Raw genomic sequence first — 19,804 nt, 5'->3', positions numbered from 1 at the left:
CCATCTGTAAGGCTTTAGCAAGTTGTCTATGACCACAACTCAAAAAAAATTCTTTTGACTGAGCCATAAAAACATGCTTTCCTGAATCAAGCCACTGAGCGCTTTACAGATTATTATTTTATTAAGAACCTGATCCTGATATCCTCTTTCTTAGAGAAACAGAATTCCTAAGTACTTAGACTAGCCATAACTGTTCCTTGGGGAAAGCACTGTAAGCTTTGAGAAAGGATTGAAGTAGATACTCTAATTTAACACTAGCATCTTTCCTTACAATTTTTGAAAAAAGTTTTCCCTTTTTTGTTTCCATGCATGCTTAGCCATCTCAGCGATCACATATTGCTGAAACTTTGTGGCACCAAAGAGCATTGAAAATATCCTTTTGTGTGCTCCTTGCTTTCATCCATTTGCTACTAGTCTCTTAGATTCTGAAGTAAACTCTTGAGAAAGAACAAAGTGTCCGCTGCTCTCTTCACACCTGTTTAGGTCATCCAGAGTCTCTGTTTTGCCCTTGTTAAAGTCTTGTCTATCCATCAGACATCAGTTCTTTGTAAAAGTGAGTTTAATGCCAGCTCGAGTGGTAGACTGACGGCCCTGGAGACTGATGTCTCTTGTTTATGCTCAGAAAAGGCCGAGCACAACATTCAGGGCTGCCAGGCTGGTTCCTTTTGGCTTCTGAATAATACGCTTCTGAATTCAAAAGCCAAAAAGAATGATAATGTGACTTTGTCTTTATTGTGTAGTGTGCACAGCAATGTATTCAATAGCAACTTTTCGGCCTTCTACCAGAATACCAAACCTATATTCTGCTGGTTTATTGTTGGACTACTAGCATTGCAAACACATCCAGATCGTCTAGAATAAGCACCTTTTTCACCTTTGGAAGCTATGTAATTCCTACATCTCACCATAGACTTCAAATACCTGTTTGACTTGACTTGGCTAAGTTAGAGAAAAGGCGTAAAATACACCAGTGTTTGTTACTCACTTCATACATCACGGTTACTACTCTGAAAGCCTGTGTCATGGGTCAGACGAGGAAAACCCTCTCTTTAATGACTTAGGCAATTCCTAGCATAAACTACTACCGCTTTGTAAATTAATATCGGAACTGCAGTGGATGAAAAGGTGCCTTGTCGGCTGACATCTTGATTAGCAGAGAGGAACCCATTACTCATCATTCAGCCTACCAGAGTATTTCTAACACTGTCTTCTCTGACACTAAAGGGATCACAACCTAGCGTGTCTCCACTCACTTTGCATAAATGCCAAGCCTTACAGCCCGTCTAAAGAAATACAGAGTGACAGCAAATGCATAGGTAAGTCATAGGACTGGAATTCTGAAGATCTGGATTCTTAGCCTGGCTCTTCTCAAAATTTCCGGTGTCATAATGGATATATCATTTTAGTTCTATACACCTCATTGCTACAGCCAAGTTAAATTTGTCAAGTACCTTAGGGTATGTAGGCTAAATCCAAGAGTGCCTATAATTCTTACATGGAGGGTTCTTTGCATTTATAAGGTATTGATTTTCTTTTATCCATTTATGTTGTGGGAGCATTATATATATATATATATCTTTTAATATATCATGAAATAAAAGCTTTCTAATGTCTGGTTTGGGGTGATGGACTACTAAAAATTACATGTTATTATGTTTCTTTGTTGATAATAATCTATTTTATGAGATTGGCAGAGATGGAGAATTCCATTTCACAGATAATGCTTTGAAATGCAGTTTGGGGTTGATTCAAGACAAAACTCCAGGTTGTTTAAATTCTCTGGGAAAGGGGCCAGACCTCTGACCCCCCCGGTCTTCAGGACCCAGGGCACCAGGCTGAAGATCTGACAGCATCGTGGTCACATCACAACTCCGTCAAAATCAAATCAGCCCTCTTGAATGTTTCAGTTTCAGAAAACTGTCAGATTCTGTCAAAACTATGTTTTATTGAAAACTTCACAGTTACCTCTAGTTTCTGTAAGCGTTATACGTATCAGTCTTGTCCTTGCTTGTTCTCTTGTGCATAGATATATAGAAGTTGCAATGATAAATAGGAGGGAATTGAAAGAAGGGTACTGTGGAAAGGCACTTTACAGATCCTAATTTATATGTTACAGCAACTTCCTACTAGTCTTGAGGGTGTTACTCAGCAGGCACATAAAAGTGGACAGAAGATGGCTGCGATAGTGGTTGATTTAGTAGAAAAAGTCATTTTTCTTTGCTTTAAGCTGGCTAAGGCATTAGAAAGACGCCTGACTATTCGGGTCTGTCATCATCTCTGGACAGCTTTTGTGTGGAAACTTTTGTTTTCTCCTGCTGGCAAGGCTGTTACTCACGGTGGCTGCCTGGCAGCCCAGCTGGGGGGCTGGGGGCACCCAGCCTGTCTGCTGCGGGAATTGCAGAACAGCTACAAACAGCACCTCACCAGTCTAACAAAATCACACCAGCGCTGCAGAATGGAAGTGATGCCAGTGTAGGAAACACGGGGACTGAGCTTCCTGTGAATGAACTTTATGCTAGATAGGTAATGAAAAAACCTGTGGGTTTTGGTTTTTTTTTTTAAAAAAAGCATAATCTTTGGGCCTTACCAAAAGATTTGTATACCAGTCCCAAACTTATGAGTGTTGGCTTCCTCCTGGGCTGTTGGGGCTGCTGAAAAATCCAGTAAGAGACTGAAGGTATTCATCTTGAAAAAAGAATTTTGATTTTTAAATATTGGTGACATTCATTAGATTTCACAGAAGTAAAATATACGTGTTAATTCAATGTGCAGTGATCAATCCTCAGCTGGTAATGCTCAGAGTAACCTTACTGGAGGCTGCATGAAAGTCTGGCTTTTGAAACTGGAGTTTCCAAGCCACAATACTCTGTTAGAGCAAACAAATATCTCTCTGTAGAAATTCAGAAAATCTGATTTAGATAGAGGTAGAGGGACATTCCAGAAACTATTTGTATTTGTAATGTTTTTGTTGATGTGTTTTGCCAGATCAGAGGCTGAAGTAACTCAGTAAGAAGTCAGGGCTCTCCTGACCTCTAACCTTGATTTACTCGTAGTTTGACACCTTATATTGAAGAGCTAGTTTAAAATATTTGTGCCTTGTTTCTCTGTGTAAAAAGAAATTATAAAAATAGTTACTGTACTGGAATGTTATGTGACTGAAATCAGGACATCTAAAACTGAAATTTCTAAAAACAGGAATTGCCATCAAAAAGCAAAATATTTTCAGCGGAAAATTAAAATACACTGATTCTGTTAGCTGTTGAAAAAAGCCCAGACACACTACAACAGCAGGTAGTAGGAACACGAGCATAAGAAAATCATTGGAAGAAGCATATTTTCTTCTTGCAAGGTGGCCCCCTTTGTTTTCTATCATCGCAACAAGGTCAGGACGTAACAAATGTTTCTGCTTCTAAGTTGATATTGTGCGCGGGGCTGTTCAGGGCAGTGGGTGAGCTGGTGTCGGAATAGCTGAGACGTGCCTGGACCAGCAGTCACCTCATCTGCAGACTGCTCACAGGGGAACCAAACTGCTGAGGGGCCAGGGTTTGGCTTAGATGTGTACACTCCAAGCCACGCTAAATCTCCACGCACATTACTCAGCGAATTGCTTCTTGTTATTTTGTTATATTAAGCAGCAGACGAGCTCGTGCTTAAATTAGGACATTAATTCGCCTATAATCTTTTTCAGGGTTTATGGATTTGTCGTCAAGATTTCATGGCTGCTGTGATGAATTGCCATTAAGACATCATCCTGAAAAGAACAAAGAAGGGCTTTCATACCTGAGCAATTTTGGAAATAAAAGGAGAATTTAACTGAAGTGAAATGACAGTTAGAAGAATATTTCTTACTGTGTCCAGAGATACTTCTTTTTGCTAAACATTTTAAAGCTTGACTTCACCTTTGACACAGAAATGAAGATATTACGCTGTACATAATGCAGGTGACATCGCGGACTTCAGTCATGGAGATCAGTATATTCCTATATATGTGCCAGGCCTGAGGCAACATTATATTTAAAAATAAGCACAGGTCTGTAAGGGTGGATCTCCTGCAATCTAGCCCCAGCTTGAACATTTATTCCCTTTATTATGCTTTTGGTCTACTCACCACCATTTGTTACAGCACACTTTCCTCAGCTGTAAACTGAGGATTATGTGACGGATGGGTATCTAGATCAGTATTAGTTCACGTGTGAAAAGACAATGGTGCTCTTCATATCAGCATTACGCGTTGCTGTTCATACCAGCCTTACAGCTTCGCTGTAGAAAAAGCAGTGAGATTATGAAGGAGCAGCAGCTTTATAATAGCTATGGAAATTAGCAAGTATGGTGTGAAACATTATTTTAGTCCTGTGGAGGATGAATGAGTTAGTGTTGAACAGTCAGGACCGTCCAGTACTAACCCAAACAAAGAAGGAAAGCTAGCACCCTGTGGGAGATCAGTTCGCTTTTATAGCTTCCCAGTTGTTGCTTTCAGACTTATTTTCAGAACATTTTTTCCCTTTGTCGCTTTCTTGGTTTCTGTCTTTCATTGGAGGAGACAAAAAAATAATTCTGAGAGGGATAGAATTATAGAACAGGGCAGAATGGGATTATACTGGCATGGAAATACTGGCTATTCCAGATGCAGGAATTTTCTGTATATAATGGATCACCTGGGTAGTCATTAGCAGTAAATGGACAGCATTGCCACTCTAGCTCTGTAGATGAAGCTATGTAACAATTCTAGCTGAGCCACACTGAGACAGTCTTTTGTTTTCTAAAAATAGTCAGTTTGTTAAACTGAATCATCTTTGTGATTGCCACAAAATCTCGTGCAGAAAAACTTCTTGTATTCACAAAAATTTGGCGAGTGGTTGTTCTTTATCGTATCTATATTCACATCAAACATCAGTAATCACCGGCAATTGTTTTTCCTCTGATCTATGTTATTCTTGCAGTGATGCGCCACAGGCAAGAAAAAGAAAAAAAGGTTTAGGTGACAATCACGTGCCTTGATTACTTATTAGAAGACAATGAAGTTCGTGAGCAGCTCATAGGATGAAAACAATTTGTTCCCACTGTCATTTATGAATAGTAGACATATATAGACAAAAACACAGTAGAGATAGTCAGGAATGCTGCGGAACATACAATAGGCTGTTATTGTGATGCTGGTTTTAGGCATTTGCATGCAAGCGTGTATCCGGGATACTCAGAACTGCTGAGAAAGAGTGCATTGATAATAGTATTATTATGCTATCATTCTTGCTGTAATAATAAGAGGTATAAGTCTGGGTCAGGTTCCTCTGTACTTGTTGCTATTCATACTCACTCAGGTTTACGGTCCAGTAAGAGGTATATTTGCTTGTTAGATACAGAATTAGATACATCCAGTGATTTAATGTTTTTGTATTGGTTATTATTTCAGAGCTTCACACTAATTATTTGCTAGCTGGAGAGCGCGCTGTTGATGGCTTGAATGTTGTCAGTGGCTTTTTTGTTCAGAAGGATGGTGAGTAAAACTTTAAAAAAAAGAACACAAAGCATGAAACTAGTTTTAAAGTTTTCCAGGGATCCAAATTGAAAAATAAAAAGAAAAATGTTAGTCAAACAAGAAGACAAAACCAATTGTGTTTACAATGTTTTATTACAAAGTCCTACAGCTTGACACATTTAATTTAATATTCTTTATCTAGGGAAAACAAAAGATGTGCATGACAATATTATGCATGGAAAGTGGTTTTGCATTACTTTCAAATAATTACTGCTGAGAGGAGAAGGGAGAAAGGGGAGAAGACAGTCCAGGCTTTATAAATTATTTGTTTTGGTAATGTAGTGCTTCTTAACTAGAAAGAGAAAAGAATGCAAAAAACGCCAGACAATTTCTTTGGCTTTCAAATGAAATATTCAGTAAGAAAAGCCTGAGACTCTGTGGGCTGTGTCACAATAGCTCTTCTACAGGTAGGCTTACCAAATCAAACTCTATGTCAAGGTGGAGACATTACCTTGACTACTGATGTTGGGAGATAACCATCACCAGGGTGACAGAGGCAAAGAGAGCAACTGCAAGTATAATAAACTATGCGCATGTAGAAGGATTTCATCTTTCTATGTCTAGAAAATGAGTTTGCACTTTCTCTCCCAGAGTGTTTCTCTCTCTTGTCCAGAGGAGCAATCCTGCATTCCCTAGGTATCTCTGCAGTATGTCTTACGGAAAGCGTTACGCTAACACGGTATGGGAGGCAGCCCGGCGTGTGGGAAGAGCCTCAGAGTCACACACACATCAGGCCACTCTGAATGGGGGAACCGCTCACCGGTGCAGTGGATCTCCCCAACTTCTCGCCATATATCTTTGGAAACACTACAGCTGCAAAGATCAATATCATTACCTGTTCTGTTACAGGAGACTGATAGTTCTCATCTTCCACTTGGTTTCTATTGCATTTTCATGGTGGAAATTTAATAGCAATCACAGAATTTTCAAATTCATTTCTGTGGTAGATGAATGGAGAATGAGGCAGAAGGGGAAAGCAACAAGGAAAGCAGGTGATGGCAGTGGCCTATTATGATAGAATCAGAGAATCATTTAGGTTGGAAAAGACCTTTAAGATCATCAAGTCCAACCATCATCCATGCCCACTAAACCGTGTCCTGAAGTACCCCGTCCACTCGCTTTTTTAATATCTCCAGGGATGGTGACTCAACCACTTCCCTGGGCAGCCCATTCCAATGTTTGCAAACCCTCTGAGTAAAACAATTTTTTCCTAATATCTAACCTAAATCTCCCTTGCCTCAACTTGAGGTATTATCTGGGTATCGGTAGAGCCAGGAACACTGCTCTTATCTACCCAGCTTTGCCCTATAAGATTTCTCACCACTGGTAGCCACTGGCTATGGCTGACGGCAAGCTAGAGTAGACAAAGCGTTGCCTCTCAGTGTTTTCTCAGTAGATCTTACAACTAGGTCTTTGGAACACCACCACCCAGCCAATGCTAGCAGGACTCTTCTTTTGCCGCCTGGCACTACAGCAGAGAGAGTACTCATAGGATTTTTAAGCTAAAAAAAAAAAAAAAAAAGGGGTTAGAATAGGACATCCAAGAGGAACAGGTCAAATTTTGTCTGCTTTCTAGTAGCAAAACTCCCATTGAAAACTGATAATTTCACCTCAGTAAAGATCATATAGCTCAGGGCAGAGAATAATAAAGATGTAGAGACACACGGACACAGACATATAGGTGGAAAGCTAGTATGCACATCTACTTTTCCAAGAAGAATGGCAGGCTGTACAGGAGGAAAAAACCCATTTCTGTGCTGTAGATTTACATTTCTGTTCTGCTAATAAATGGGCCAGTGAAACAGCTGACTGCTCCCCTATTGCAGATGTGGGAGTTATTTACTTTCTAATCCTTTCCCTTTTAGCCCTGGCTGGACAAGAATGACAATCCCTGGCATGAGGTATTAGAAGAGATGGAGAAAGCACAGGAACCAATTTACAGAGTTTCACTTGACTAGTTTTCTTCATTTGACTCCTATTAGCTCTGATAATGTATCCTCACCATTAATAAGCTAGGGAGAGAATAGGTGATGCCCGGTTTTTCACGTGCGTAGGAGGATGCATGTACACCACAGCAATCTCATTGGAAAAAGGTCAGTACCTTGAAGTGTCTCCCTCAGGACTTACAAGGCACAAAGGCACTGACCCTGAGCCCTGAGACAGCTCTCAGCAGGCACAGAAGGTTTTGAAGGAACGCCTGGAATAAATATTTGAGTTAGGGGTACCTTCAGCATCAACTCTATGGAGCAAATCGATCCCTGCTGTAATCCTATTAGAAGCAGTGGGACCAAAGGGACTGTGGAGGCAGCTGAGGTATTAGATGTGAACGTCCTCCAAGTGGTGAGATTCCCAGCACAAAACCACAGTCGCAGCAGTCTAGCAGCTGCTGTGGTCCTAACAGCAGCTATTTCTGGACAACTCGTGTTCTGCCTGTTCCTAGCTGCTCCTGAGGAGAAGAAACAGGCTCTGGGTTGAACAGCCCCTGAGCCTTCATCTCTTGTGTCTTGCACTTTAAAAACCAAATTGTTTCCTCTGATGGCCCTGTGCAGATATCAGAGCTTCGTCAGTGCGGAGCTTGTATAATGTTTCCGCGTGTTATGCCAGTCACTAGTCAAGCTTGACAGCTCCTCATTGCTGGATCATTACACAGAAGTGTAAAAAAAAATGCAAAAGGTGTCGGTCGATTTCCATGAGATTTGATGCAAATGCATCATCACTAATGTATTTTAAAAGTGTAGTCAGTAAATTGCAGTAGGGTTGGTTTCCATAGCAATGATGTCGACAGCAATGTCATTGAAATTGGAGATTTTGTCACACAAAAATAACGATGTCCATAATGTTTCAGAACAAAAGTCCAGCCAGCCCAATATCTTATCTCCAGCAGTGCCCTAGATAGATGCCTACGGCAGAATATAAGAGCAGGGCAAGTGCAATGTAATGTATAGCAGAGATACAGCAGCAGTATCCAGGGGTTTGCAGCTCAGAAACTTTCTGAGTTAGGGATGGTGTCTTTCTTTTCAATGGTCCTTGATGGATTTTTCTTCCGTGAGTTTATTTTATTGCTTTCTAAGCCTATTCAAGTTTCTGCACTGGCTGTTTCTCTGTCGGCCGCTTCCCTGCACTTCAAAAATCTTTACCAAGATATACACATAAGGAAAGAGATAGGCAAGCCAAAACACAAGGTGAGGTCTGTTCCAAGACTCCTAAGACCAAATTTAAGCTTTTTTAATTGCTAGCAGTTGAGAGCTGGTATAATGGACTTGCCAGAAATTCCTCCCTCTGATTACTAATTGAACTATGAGCAATCCGGTCTGAGCTAGAGCAGCCCAAATACTCCCCAAAAGCTAAACGAACTCATAGGAATACTCTGCATTGGATTATTCCCAGCAGCTCTAAGCCCCTTGAGGAGAAACAAATAAGGCTTCGTGCTGAACTGGACCCTGGCGATGCACACATTTTCTCTCTTATGACTGATACCTATCTGACCCCAATAGGGGGCTGCCAAAGATTTACACCTTCTCTGCTTCATTCCCACTAAACCTTACACCTGAACCAAGTTGAAAGGAGGTTATAGCACAGAATCTGGGCCCTGCATCTAATTCAGTGTTCGCTTTCCGTCACTCACTAGTCCTGTTTCATTAAGACCCCACATTTGTTCCTGCCTATTTAGGGAAAGAATTGGTTTTTTAACAGCTGTATTTTAGCCAGGGGAAGTCCTGAAGAACCATATGGAGCCTATAAGGTAGGACAAAATATCACAGAAAGATCCTAAATTTAAATATGTTGTGATGTAGTAGCTGAAGAAAAGAAAAAAAAGAAAGAAAGAAAGAAAGAAAGAAAGAAAGAAAGAAAGAAAGAAAGAAAAAAAAAAAAAGAAAAAAACCCAACATAATTTACTTTTCTGCCCAGTGCAGAAATATTTCTCATTAAAGGAGAGTGTCCCAGCAGATTATGAGTCTGGCCCTCACTCTGCTGGAGCGGGCAGCTGAATCTGTGTCGGGGGAATGTTGCTTCACTAGATTCTCACTAAAAAAGCACACTCTAAAACTGCAGCATGTTTCCCCAGCAAATCTGATTTGGGAATGTGTTCATAGCGAATAATTCAATGTTTTCTTCCTGTGCTTTGTTCATGGCTGTTTCAAAGCAAGCACATAATATCCGTGAATGTCTCTACTAATAGTGCCTATTCAGCAAAAGGTTCGTAAAACAAACTACAGCCCCAGAGCTGTGTCCTGCAAGAATTCACTGCCCAGTGTTTGCGGTGGATTTTACCATCTAAATTACCTGGACCGTTACCTGTTTCTGAGTGAGTGGCTGCACCTTTTTTAATGAGTGAACAAATAATAAATAACAAATATAAAACAATGAAAACAAATGTCAGATATTCTTATTCACCTACATTCATCCTCTCTCATCAACCAGTTTGGCCTGCGTACAAGGAACCATTTCCTAAAATACTCTTTGAACAGTCCTGGGCTGATGCATACACATGAAGAATTTCAGTCTCAGAGGAGAATATTCCAGTAAAATATTTGTGTTACTGCGGTATGTTAAAACAGAAGCTACTTCACTACTCCAGTATTACAGTTTGAGAGGGGATCATAGGAATAGGGGGCTGGACAGAACTTTAATTTCGGAGCATCTGGATAGCTGATGGTAGGAAGCCAAGCTCACATGGGTTTGCTCCGTTGTTATCTTTTACAGTTATCCTTACAGTTAACTCTTGAGATGTGAGTGTCAAAATTCTACTGATGTCAAATAAATCATCCTTACTGGGGCCCAGCATCCAGACTACGTGCCTTCCCTGGTTATTGGAAGGTTATTGAGAAAACAGGGCAGACTCCTTACGATTAGCCACAGTCCCACTGCTTTAATGTGCTCCTCTCCTTCATGAGAGAGAAGATGGCATGATCCGAGGTAATTGTGATTATTCATGAGAAAGAAAGAATTATTCAAAAGTTACTGCACTAGCCTAGATCTTCAAGTATCTGCATTTTCACTGTGACTACCAGCAATTCACAGAGCTTCCTGGTAGATCAAGCTTCTATTTTCAGTAGCATTGGGTGAATAATGTATTTTGACTGTTGTGCGCTCAGATGATGTAGTAGCAAGGCTAGATAAATACCTACTATAAAGAGAGGCAAAGCCTTCTCCCTTTTTGCCTCACCACAATCATTCCTTCCACGTTACTGCAAAGACCGCTGTGATGATTTAGGCTGCATTGCCTATAAGAGATAATGTTGGGGGGGGGGGGGGGGACACTTTTTTATTTATAACCCTGATTTTTATAACTTCGTCCTTTCAAAGATTCTCAGATTTACCTCAAGTTTTGGAGAACTTGTCTTGCAGCTACATTCTCACAGGACAAAGGTCATCAGATTAATTTCTCCTGGCAATGTCTCTAGACATCCCCAAAATACAAAGCGTTCTGCAAGCAAATCAGCTGTTGTTTTTGTTCCATCAAAGACAAAAAACTAAATCAAATTTTTAAAAAACAACAAAACAAAACACAGAAACATACGTGCCACATTGTGAAGTTCAAGCATGAAAGTCCTGTGATTAGAAGTAGAAATTGTTCAGTGCTTTGGTCTCAGTCTCCTTGTGAGTAATCAGTAATAAAATCATTCTGCTTTTATGATGCACAGAAGGACACATTAAGGTCTAGTGCAAAAGGCTTTGAATTTTTTATTCTTTTTTTTCCTCTTGGATATGAAATTGCCACTTAGAGTGATTTAGCCAATTGGAAATGGTGTATGGCTTTAAATATTTATTTCCTGTTATGTCTTTTTCAGTCCTCAAATTACTGTACAACTACTTAGTTCTGGGAGCTGCTAAAACTGAGCTGTGCAAAAAGTACTAAATGTCTTACCTTCGGATAGCTGGTTTTGCCTTGATACTGATCACTGAAATTAAGGGCTAGGTGTACATTGACATTATTGATTCACGCTGAGAATTAGTTGCCCCATCCTAATATCATCCTTAGATCCTTTGGAGCACTAGAAGAGGAGAAACTGAGGATTTTTAAGTGAGGTTAATAATATTTTGGAAGGTTAAAGTATATGGGGAGTATTAGGATAGCAGTGAAAGTTACAGGTCTGGGGTGAGGTTAATTATCAAAGCAAATACAACAGGAGCATCTGTGAGAGTGAGTGCAGCAGTAAGCTGGGACAGAACCAGTTCTGCAACACAAGAGAAATAATGGCTGCAAATCAGAACTTAGTTTTAGAAAACTGCAAATAATTCTTCACACTGCAGCTGTTGTAAGACACTTTTTTATTGGCAAAAGTTGCCAGGAACTCAAAAAAGTAATTTCAATTTCCACTTCCATTTGGGCAAGCCACTTATCTGGTCTGGTATTTAAGACCTGATGTTTGGATATCTGCAGATGCAAATAGGTCTCCCATTGTACGTCCTGTCTATTGAAATTGTAAACTTTATTATTATGCTTTGTCATGTGTTTTTATACTACCTGGCAAAAGCTTTCTAATTTTGATTGATATCTCCAGGCATTATTGTAATGAAAATAACTGTAATTATCTCCAATGGGACAAAATCCAAGTGTCAAATTGAAATTGAAATGCTAAAGTGGATTTAGTGGCAGACAGGTACCTACAGTGCAGTAGAAGCCCCTTGTATCACAGACACTGTTAAAACATTAAATTTTCAATCAGCATTTTTCTGAGTTACCCAAACAAATACTTCTACAGCTAAGAGTTAATACATTCTTGCATCAGGTTTTATGTAATTTCTAAATTGAACTAGCCATAATCCATGTACATCCAGAAGTACTTTCTACTGGCAGGTTTCTATACCCCTACTTTACAAACCCACGTCCCAAAAGAGCTGGTTCTCTAAAGGTGGATATTCGGAACAGAAGAGATCGGTGAAAAGCGTAGCATTGTGAAATGGGATGAAAACAAGGCAGTAAATGCCTGGAACCAAAAGTTCTAACTTGGGTTTATGTCCTTTTCACCACCTAGGCCTCAGAGATACTAACAACGATCCTGTTTACTGATAAAATGTTACTCAAAAGATGAAAAAGTTTAAGTTTCCATAACGCAGCTGTGACTTGGTTTCATACAAGTCCTTCAGGGCCTTCTGGAGGTAACAGAAAACTAGGAATAAAATAGAGAGGGGGAAAGGGAATGGGAGTCCTCTCCTTGTGTCATTGGGCAGACATATGAGAGAAAGTTCATTTTCAGGAACAGGAGGAACAAAAATATACTATTTAGATGATTGGTCAAAGTAAAGTAAGAGAACAGGTTTAGCAGATCTGCCCTTTTGTACAAGGGTTAGTTCTGCTTCTAGAAGAAATTATGCCAAGCAGGACACTGGGATTGAGCTGATGCTCACAAGAAGTTTCTGAGCCATATCAAGACATTTTCCAGGAACTTTTCTCACTTGTATTTATACTACCTGTTTGCGACACATCTCTTTACTCTGTCTGCACCATCTTTGATCAGTTTGGTAGATTCTTGTCCTCATCTTCCCATCCTTTCTCCTGATCTTTGGAGGAGAAATAAAGCTTATTAAAGGTGTTCTTTCGACAAGGCATACTGAATATTTGCTCAGTTAGACACAACCTTTTACCAAAGTCACATTTGTTTCTTTTCACCATTTTCTGTTTCCATTCCCATTCTTCCTCAAGGTTCTGGTTTTGTGTTTTAAAACCAGTGACTCTACAACAATTTTTAACATGCAGTGCTTTCTCAAGAAGCATACAATATTTATTTCAGTCAATATAATACCCAGCTTCTGTTATCAGGCATTAGAAATCACTTAAATGGTTATAATTATAAATAAGAAATATTATTTTTAACCAGAGTGTATAGCAGTTTTCACGGGGGGACCTTTGGGGGATTGTTGGTGCACTTTAAAAGATATGTAATATCCCTAGCTAAATGGCTTGAGAGATGGTAAAAACTTAGGAGAAATGTTTCGGGATGGGAGCTTTGAAAAGCTTGCTGATTTGAGTCCACTAATAACTGGGATAGAAACACGAAATTTACTTCGTGCAAGTCTGTGACCAGCTGGTAACAACAGGGGTTCACTAGAATGAGGACAAACAAGACATACCAGCTTGGAGAGCTGTGAGGGTATAATGTTCCGAATGAGGATGTAATAAGGCACATGTATCTTCGGAGTGACTTAGATACAAGACCTTAATTGTATTGTAGTTCTGCCTGAGTAATGTAGACAATAGACTGCATTATTACTTTTAATAGAGACTGTGTTTAATTGTATTAAACACAATTATATTGCAGTTCTGCCTGAGAAATGCAGACAATGGAATTCATTATTACATTTAACAGAAAATGTATTTAATTTTCTAGTAGGTAATCTCATTGAAATTGAAATGGTCTACTAAAATATTTTCCAAAAACAAATTACCTTTGGCTGTAATATTTTGCAAAATAGAGCTGTCCATATTCAATTAAGTTAATTTCCTTTTAAGCCGAACTATGGGAAAAAGTGATTTGCTTTTAATTTTATGTGGAATTGTTTCACATTTGATCTAAACATTACCCATGTTTTATGCCCCAGTTGTAAGCTTTCTGTATAATAAGAAAAACAGAGGCATCCATGTACATATGTAGATATATTTACACAAAGGCTTTATCATCCAGTTCAGCGAGTGGAAAAAAGAAACCTCTATGACTGGGTTTCCTTCCCAGGATAAGAAGGCAACAGCAAAGAATAAAGTGTACCCCAGGTGTCCTATGGAGTCTGAACATGGCCAGAAGTCTGAAGGGTCTCCCAAATCCTTTATATGGCTGAGAGCCATATATAAAATGTATAAATGTATCAAAAAATGTAAACGCATAAATGTAATATAAATGTATAAAAAAATACATCATGAAACAAATAGGTTAATAGGTTGATTTAAAGAGAGGTCATTTACAAGCAACGACTGTTCTTGTGCACAGAGGCAACTGTGCTCACCGTCGTCTAGGTCTGGTCACAATGTCCACGTGAATTAAGATGCTAATTTGTGACTAGAACAGAGCACGTCTCAACCTGTGTTCTTGCAGCTGCTGCTGGGTTACACAGTCACCCTGCCTGTGTAAGATGGACAGCCCAGTATTAAAGTAACTTAGGCAAAGAATAGCTTGAAGGTGACGTGACCATGACTGGTTTTCCACTTCTGATCTCAGCAGGAGTGCTGCTGAGTCCTTTTATTTTTCACTCTCTTCCTACCCATCCCAATTCTCCTCCCACTGCTTCACATTCTTCTTAGAAAGAGAAAGAAAAGGTAGAGGGAATGCATTTTCATTAAAAAGTAACAACAAAAGCTGAAATCCAAAAATGGAAATTCCAATAAAAATTTCTGTAAGAAACAATGCGTTTTCTTTCAGTAGCTCTCAGAGGGGCAGTTTGAGAATGAATTCAGAACAGCATGTTCATTATGCTTGGATCAAAGAAACTGGAGAAGGAAAGGCAATGGTTTATAATTATTTTATTTATAGTTTGGTAGGATCAAGGACGTTCTGATGTGGATCAGGACCTCATTGTGCTGGACGTTGAAAGCACAGAATAAAGAGATGATCTGCGCCTCATGGAATTTATTACCACTGTCAAATTTTGGCAATAGCAAAATGAATCTAGATTGGAAAAGCAGCTTTTGCTAACTTATGTGCTACGTCCTTATTTTCTTAGGAGCTAATGATAACTATCCATTGTGAATCATTACAGCTGTTTTTCTTTTTTCCTATTGTAAAAGTAAGCCTCCCGAGCTGGCGGGTTTTTTATGGACAGCAAAGGTTGGTAGTGAGATTTGTTGGGGACCAGAAAAGTGGGGCATTCCTACCTACAATTCACATCTTGCTTCTGTTTGCCTTACAGTTCTCCAGACTTTATGTGATGCCAGATTTATTGTTGGGAAACTGATTCAAACTTGATCTTAATAAAAACCTATTCTAATTATATATATATAAAAATAAATCCTAAAGTGCTCAGCTTGCTTCTTCCTGCCAGACAAATTACAACAAACAATCCATGAAGCAGAAAATTACTTTGGATGGCATCACATGTTCATAACCTAGCTTTCATATCTGTCTGAAACCTTTGGAGAAAAATGGTCACGTGTAGCCATCCTTGACTTCAAGACCTAAGGAAATTTCTTTCTGTCATGAGATAAAATCAGGCTGAGATTTTTGCCTTCTCTGAAATCAGAAGAAATTTTGCAAGTGACTCTGGAAGGAATGGAGGAAGAGAGCAGAGTTGTTAGCATTCCTCCTCCACTGGTCAGCTGCGTAAATCCAGTATCAGAAGGAGAGAAAGAATTTTCCCAGTAGGTAGGAAATGACACAGAGAAGAAAACTGGCACATGAAATTTAAGTAGCCACTGCGATCTCAGTAGCAGTGGCATCAAAGAACACAGTACGCTGTGGCACACTCAGAAAATCCAGCAGAACCAGACGACGTTTGTCTCGCTTTATGGTGCATGAGTGCCATCTACTCAACAGCAGCAGGGAAGCAAAGTCTGAGGCAAGAACTCCAATTCTGAAACGTTCTTCACTCCCGCTCTTCTCACATACGCTCATCACCACGGTGGCACTTTGCAACGGAGACCCAGGGATGTACAATTCAGCAATTACCTTTCACGATGGAGCTCTTGGGGCTCCATTCCCCATGTAACCGTGGAGCCTGGGCTGCAACAGTGAAGACTCCATTGGTGTGACCCTGAGGCCCTGGATCTTCTCTGCTTGCCCAGGAGGGTTTGAAATGGTGAGTTTCACTCTGTTGCTAATCTCTTATCTCAGCAGAGATGAGATTCTCAGCAGAGACAAGATGCATATCCAGTCTACTCACTCCCCACCGTACGTTGCTCTGCATCTCTAGCTCCTTCATTTCTTTCATCTGCCTGACTACGAATGTCTCAAAAAGGAGATAAACACTCCAGTTCAGTCCAAGACCCTCTAAGGGGAAGATGCAAAGCCGAAAACTGCTGCTGGCAGTCCCACGTTGTGGGAGATAGAAAACCAAACATCAGGGACTTGCCTACAGTACCTGAACAGGTTACGGCAGCACGGAAAGAGTCCTGAAGTCAATGGCGTGCTGGAGAAATCTCAGCTCTCGCTCTCACACACTTGCACGCTTGCGGTGAGGCACCGAACCTGATGCCAGGAGCCGCTCATGCTTCCCAGCACCACAGCTTCCTACTTGGCAGAAGGAAATCTAACCTCCACGAAACTGAGAAACATGTTTGGGGATGATGTGGCTCCCGGATAGTTCCAGAGCTACATAACCCTCATCACATCCAAAAGTAAAAAAGAAAAGAGAGCAGAAGAACAGCTTCTTCTGTAGGAAGGAGCCCAGGAGAGGCACGTGATTCCTGAGTGCCCCACGATATTTCAGTTTCTCTCTTGCTTTGGCAGCCCTATTTACCAATAACAGATTATTCTAGGATTTCTCTCTACAAACTGCAGTCAGTGTGCAATAAAGGTTTCAAAACAGTTTCTTGTAACAGATATAGTTTTCCCTGTTGTTCTGGGCTGTAATTTTCCTCTCTCTGTACACTTTCTGCTAGTGCAGTGTTTTAGTGCTGCAGTTGTATTAACATAGTTCGTGAAGCGCTTCAGGACCATTCAGCTCGAGAAGAGCTATATTAATGTAAAATATTTTCTTCAATGAGTAAGTTAAACAGTAAACACTATATTGATTCAGTGCTTCACAAGGTCTTACAAGAATGAGTTCGGGTAGGCTTGGATGTAAGCCTTCGTTGCATGGACTGAAAACTGGCTGAAGGCTTGTAAACAAATTGCAAAGATTAGTGGCACTGCAACTTGCTAGGAGCCTTCTCAAACACATTTTTTGGGGTGCCTTGAAACATTAAGTTCTTATGCTTACAATACTCTGGAAGTCGGGAGTTACTGTGGGAGGTGACCCGGTTTTGCAGATGGGAAACAGAGAAGCCTGGAGAATCTTTGCAATGCATCAGCCAGGATTTTGGTAAGAATTCAAATCCAATCTAATACCCTAGTCGCAAGACCATCCTTTCAGACAAATCTTCCCCAAGTATCTTTGGAGATACTGATACTAAATCTGCTTCTATCAGTTCTATATCTGGTTTGAATTAACGTATTTCTCAAGCTGTAATAAAAGTTAAACCAAAAATTAGTGGTAGTTTCTCTCCATAACATTTCCATCACTTTCTCTGCTCTTTTTAGGCATACGCTATTTAATGTTATAACAAAAAGTGCACCTTATTTTCCATATTGACATTTTAAAATAGTTAGAGGAACAACAGAATAACAGTAGTTGACAGTATCCTCTCTCTGACACTGACTGGAAGAAGATGCTTATGGAAAGATTATGAAAAGGCGGCAAGTGTACACCTTCCCAGCCCATGGTATATAGATGAAAGATTAACTCAGTGATTAAATCCACATTTTAGATTAATAGCTCATGGTGTGCCTACTACCCTCTATCTGTTTTTTCCAGCGACTTTTTAAATCCTGTAATGATTTTGGTCTTTTCATTCTATGACAGTGATTTTAACAGTTTAACATTGAGTAAACAATTGCTTTCTTTTCTTTCAAGCTTGTTAGGCTATTTCACTTAATAATCTCTGTTTCTTGTGTTATAAAGACCAGTGCATAGTCATGCCCTATTCACCTTCTTCAAGTCATTCATGATCTTATGTTTTTCACATACTCTCCCAGTCTCTCTTTTTATGAGACTATGTTCTTTTAAGACCAACAGACTTTTGGACAAGAGCATCATCAAAAGCTTTTTGGAAATTACAATGCACTGTACCAAGAGGTTGACACACGCCCAAAGATCTCAGCTGGATTTGCGAAGCAAAGATTACTGTTTTTTTAAAGAAAAGCTTTACTGACTCTTCCTGAGAATGTCGCATTTATGCACGTGTATTATTTTTATTCTTTATCACAGCTTCAGTCAATTTGCTTGATAAGAAAATCAGACTTACTTGTTAGTAGATTTCACAGCCTGCTTATTCCCCACCCGCACGCATCCCACGGGGTCCTTTTAAAAAGGGGCGTTAGGCTTGCCACCTGCTCTGTCTCTGGTATAAAGATTAATTTATTCAATAGTTCACACAGAGCGGTTAGTAGTTCCGCAGCAACGCTGAGAATTCTTGGGTTAATACCATCTGTTTCTTACAGTGTTTGTTATTATACGTTTTATTGATCTGTTCTAAAACCTCTTCTGGTGACACTTCACTTTGAGACAGTTCTTCAGAGTTGTCCCCTGTAAGTAAAGGCTTCAGTGCAGCAACGTCTCTAAGCTCCCGTGTGGTTGACACTAGTGTAAGAAGTTCTTTTAGCCTTTCTGCTATGCCCACAGCATCCTCCGGTGCTTCTTCCATAGCTCAGACATCTTGTCACCCCTACAGACTTGATGCTTGGTTTTCATGAGTTCTAGAGAGACTATAGTAACAATTTCCATGCCTTTGGCAGCTTGCTTCTCAGAATCAGTTTTGATAGAGCTTATTATGTTTTTACATATGCTTTTTCTGGTTTGTGCCTTTGGATACAACTTCTGTTTTTTGAAGAATGTCATTTTACTTACAATTGGCTCTTTCCCTCTGTTGTTTAACCACACTCCTTCTTTTTGGTCATTTAGACTATTTTTTGATAGGGATAAACATTTACTTTGAGGCTGCAATATGTTGTGTTTAAATACTCTTAAAGGCATTTTACCCATTTGATTACTCCCCTTCACCCATTAAAATAGTTTCCTGGTTACTACATGGTTCCCATTCTGAAGTTAAATTTTACTGTAATGATTTTTTTTTTCACTTCTATAACTTTGCTGAATTTGAATACATGTAGTTACAATTCTTCCTTTTGAAGACAGTTGCTTCAAGGGACACTCATCAGTGATTTCTAAGAATGTAATTTTTGCATAGTGCCTTACCTTGACACTTAGCTAACATTCATGGCAAAAGGGAAGGTCTCATTACAACTGCGTTTTCAGCCCTTGCAGGTTCTATTATCACTCACAGTATTGTGCTGTCATCATTCCCCTCCTGATCATGTGGGCAAGACATCACATAATATTCTCCCCATTGAAACGTGAAATTTGAATGTGAAGAATTTCTGTGATGCAAATGTAGAGCTTTTGTTTTTTAAAGTTAATTTATATTAACTACGTATAGCAATCATACAGACCTTTTCTCCCTATGCTATCCTCAGCATAAAGCACCAGGCTCTAATTTGCTCCTTGATTTTCTAGTGTGCCACTAATTATTACCCTTTCACCAAGTACCTGAAATGAATGTTACACTGTCTCATTCATAGC

The sequence above is a fragment of the Accipiter gentilis genome, chromosome 22 (assembly GCF_929443795.1).
Source record: "Accipiter gentilis chromosome 22, bAccGen1.1, whole genome shotgun sequence".
Lineage (NCBI taxonomy): Eukaryota > Metazoa > Chordata > Aves > Accipitriformes > Accipitridae > Astur > Astur gentilis.
The sequence above is the reverse complement of the archived record's forward strand: the minus strand, read 5'-3'. Positions refer to the sequence as shown.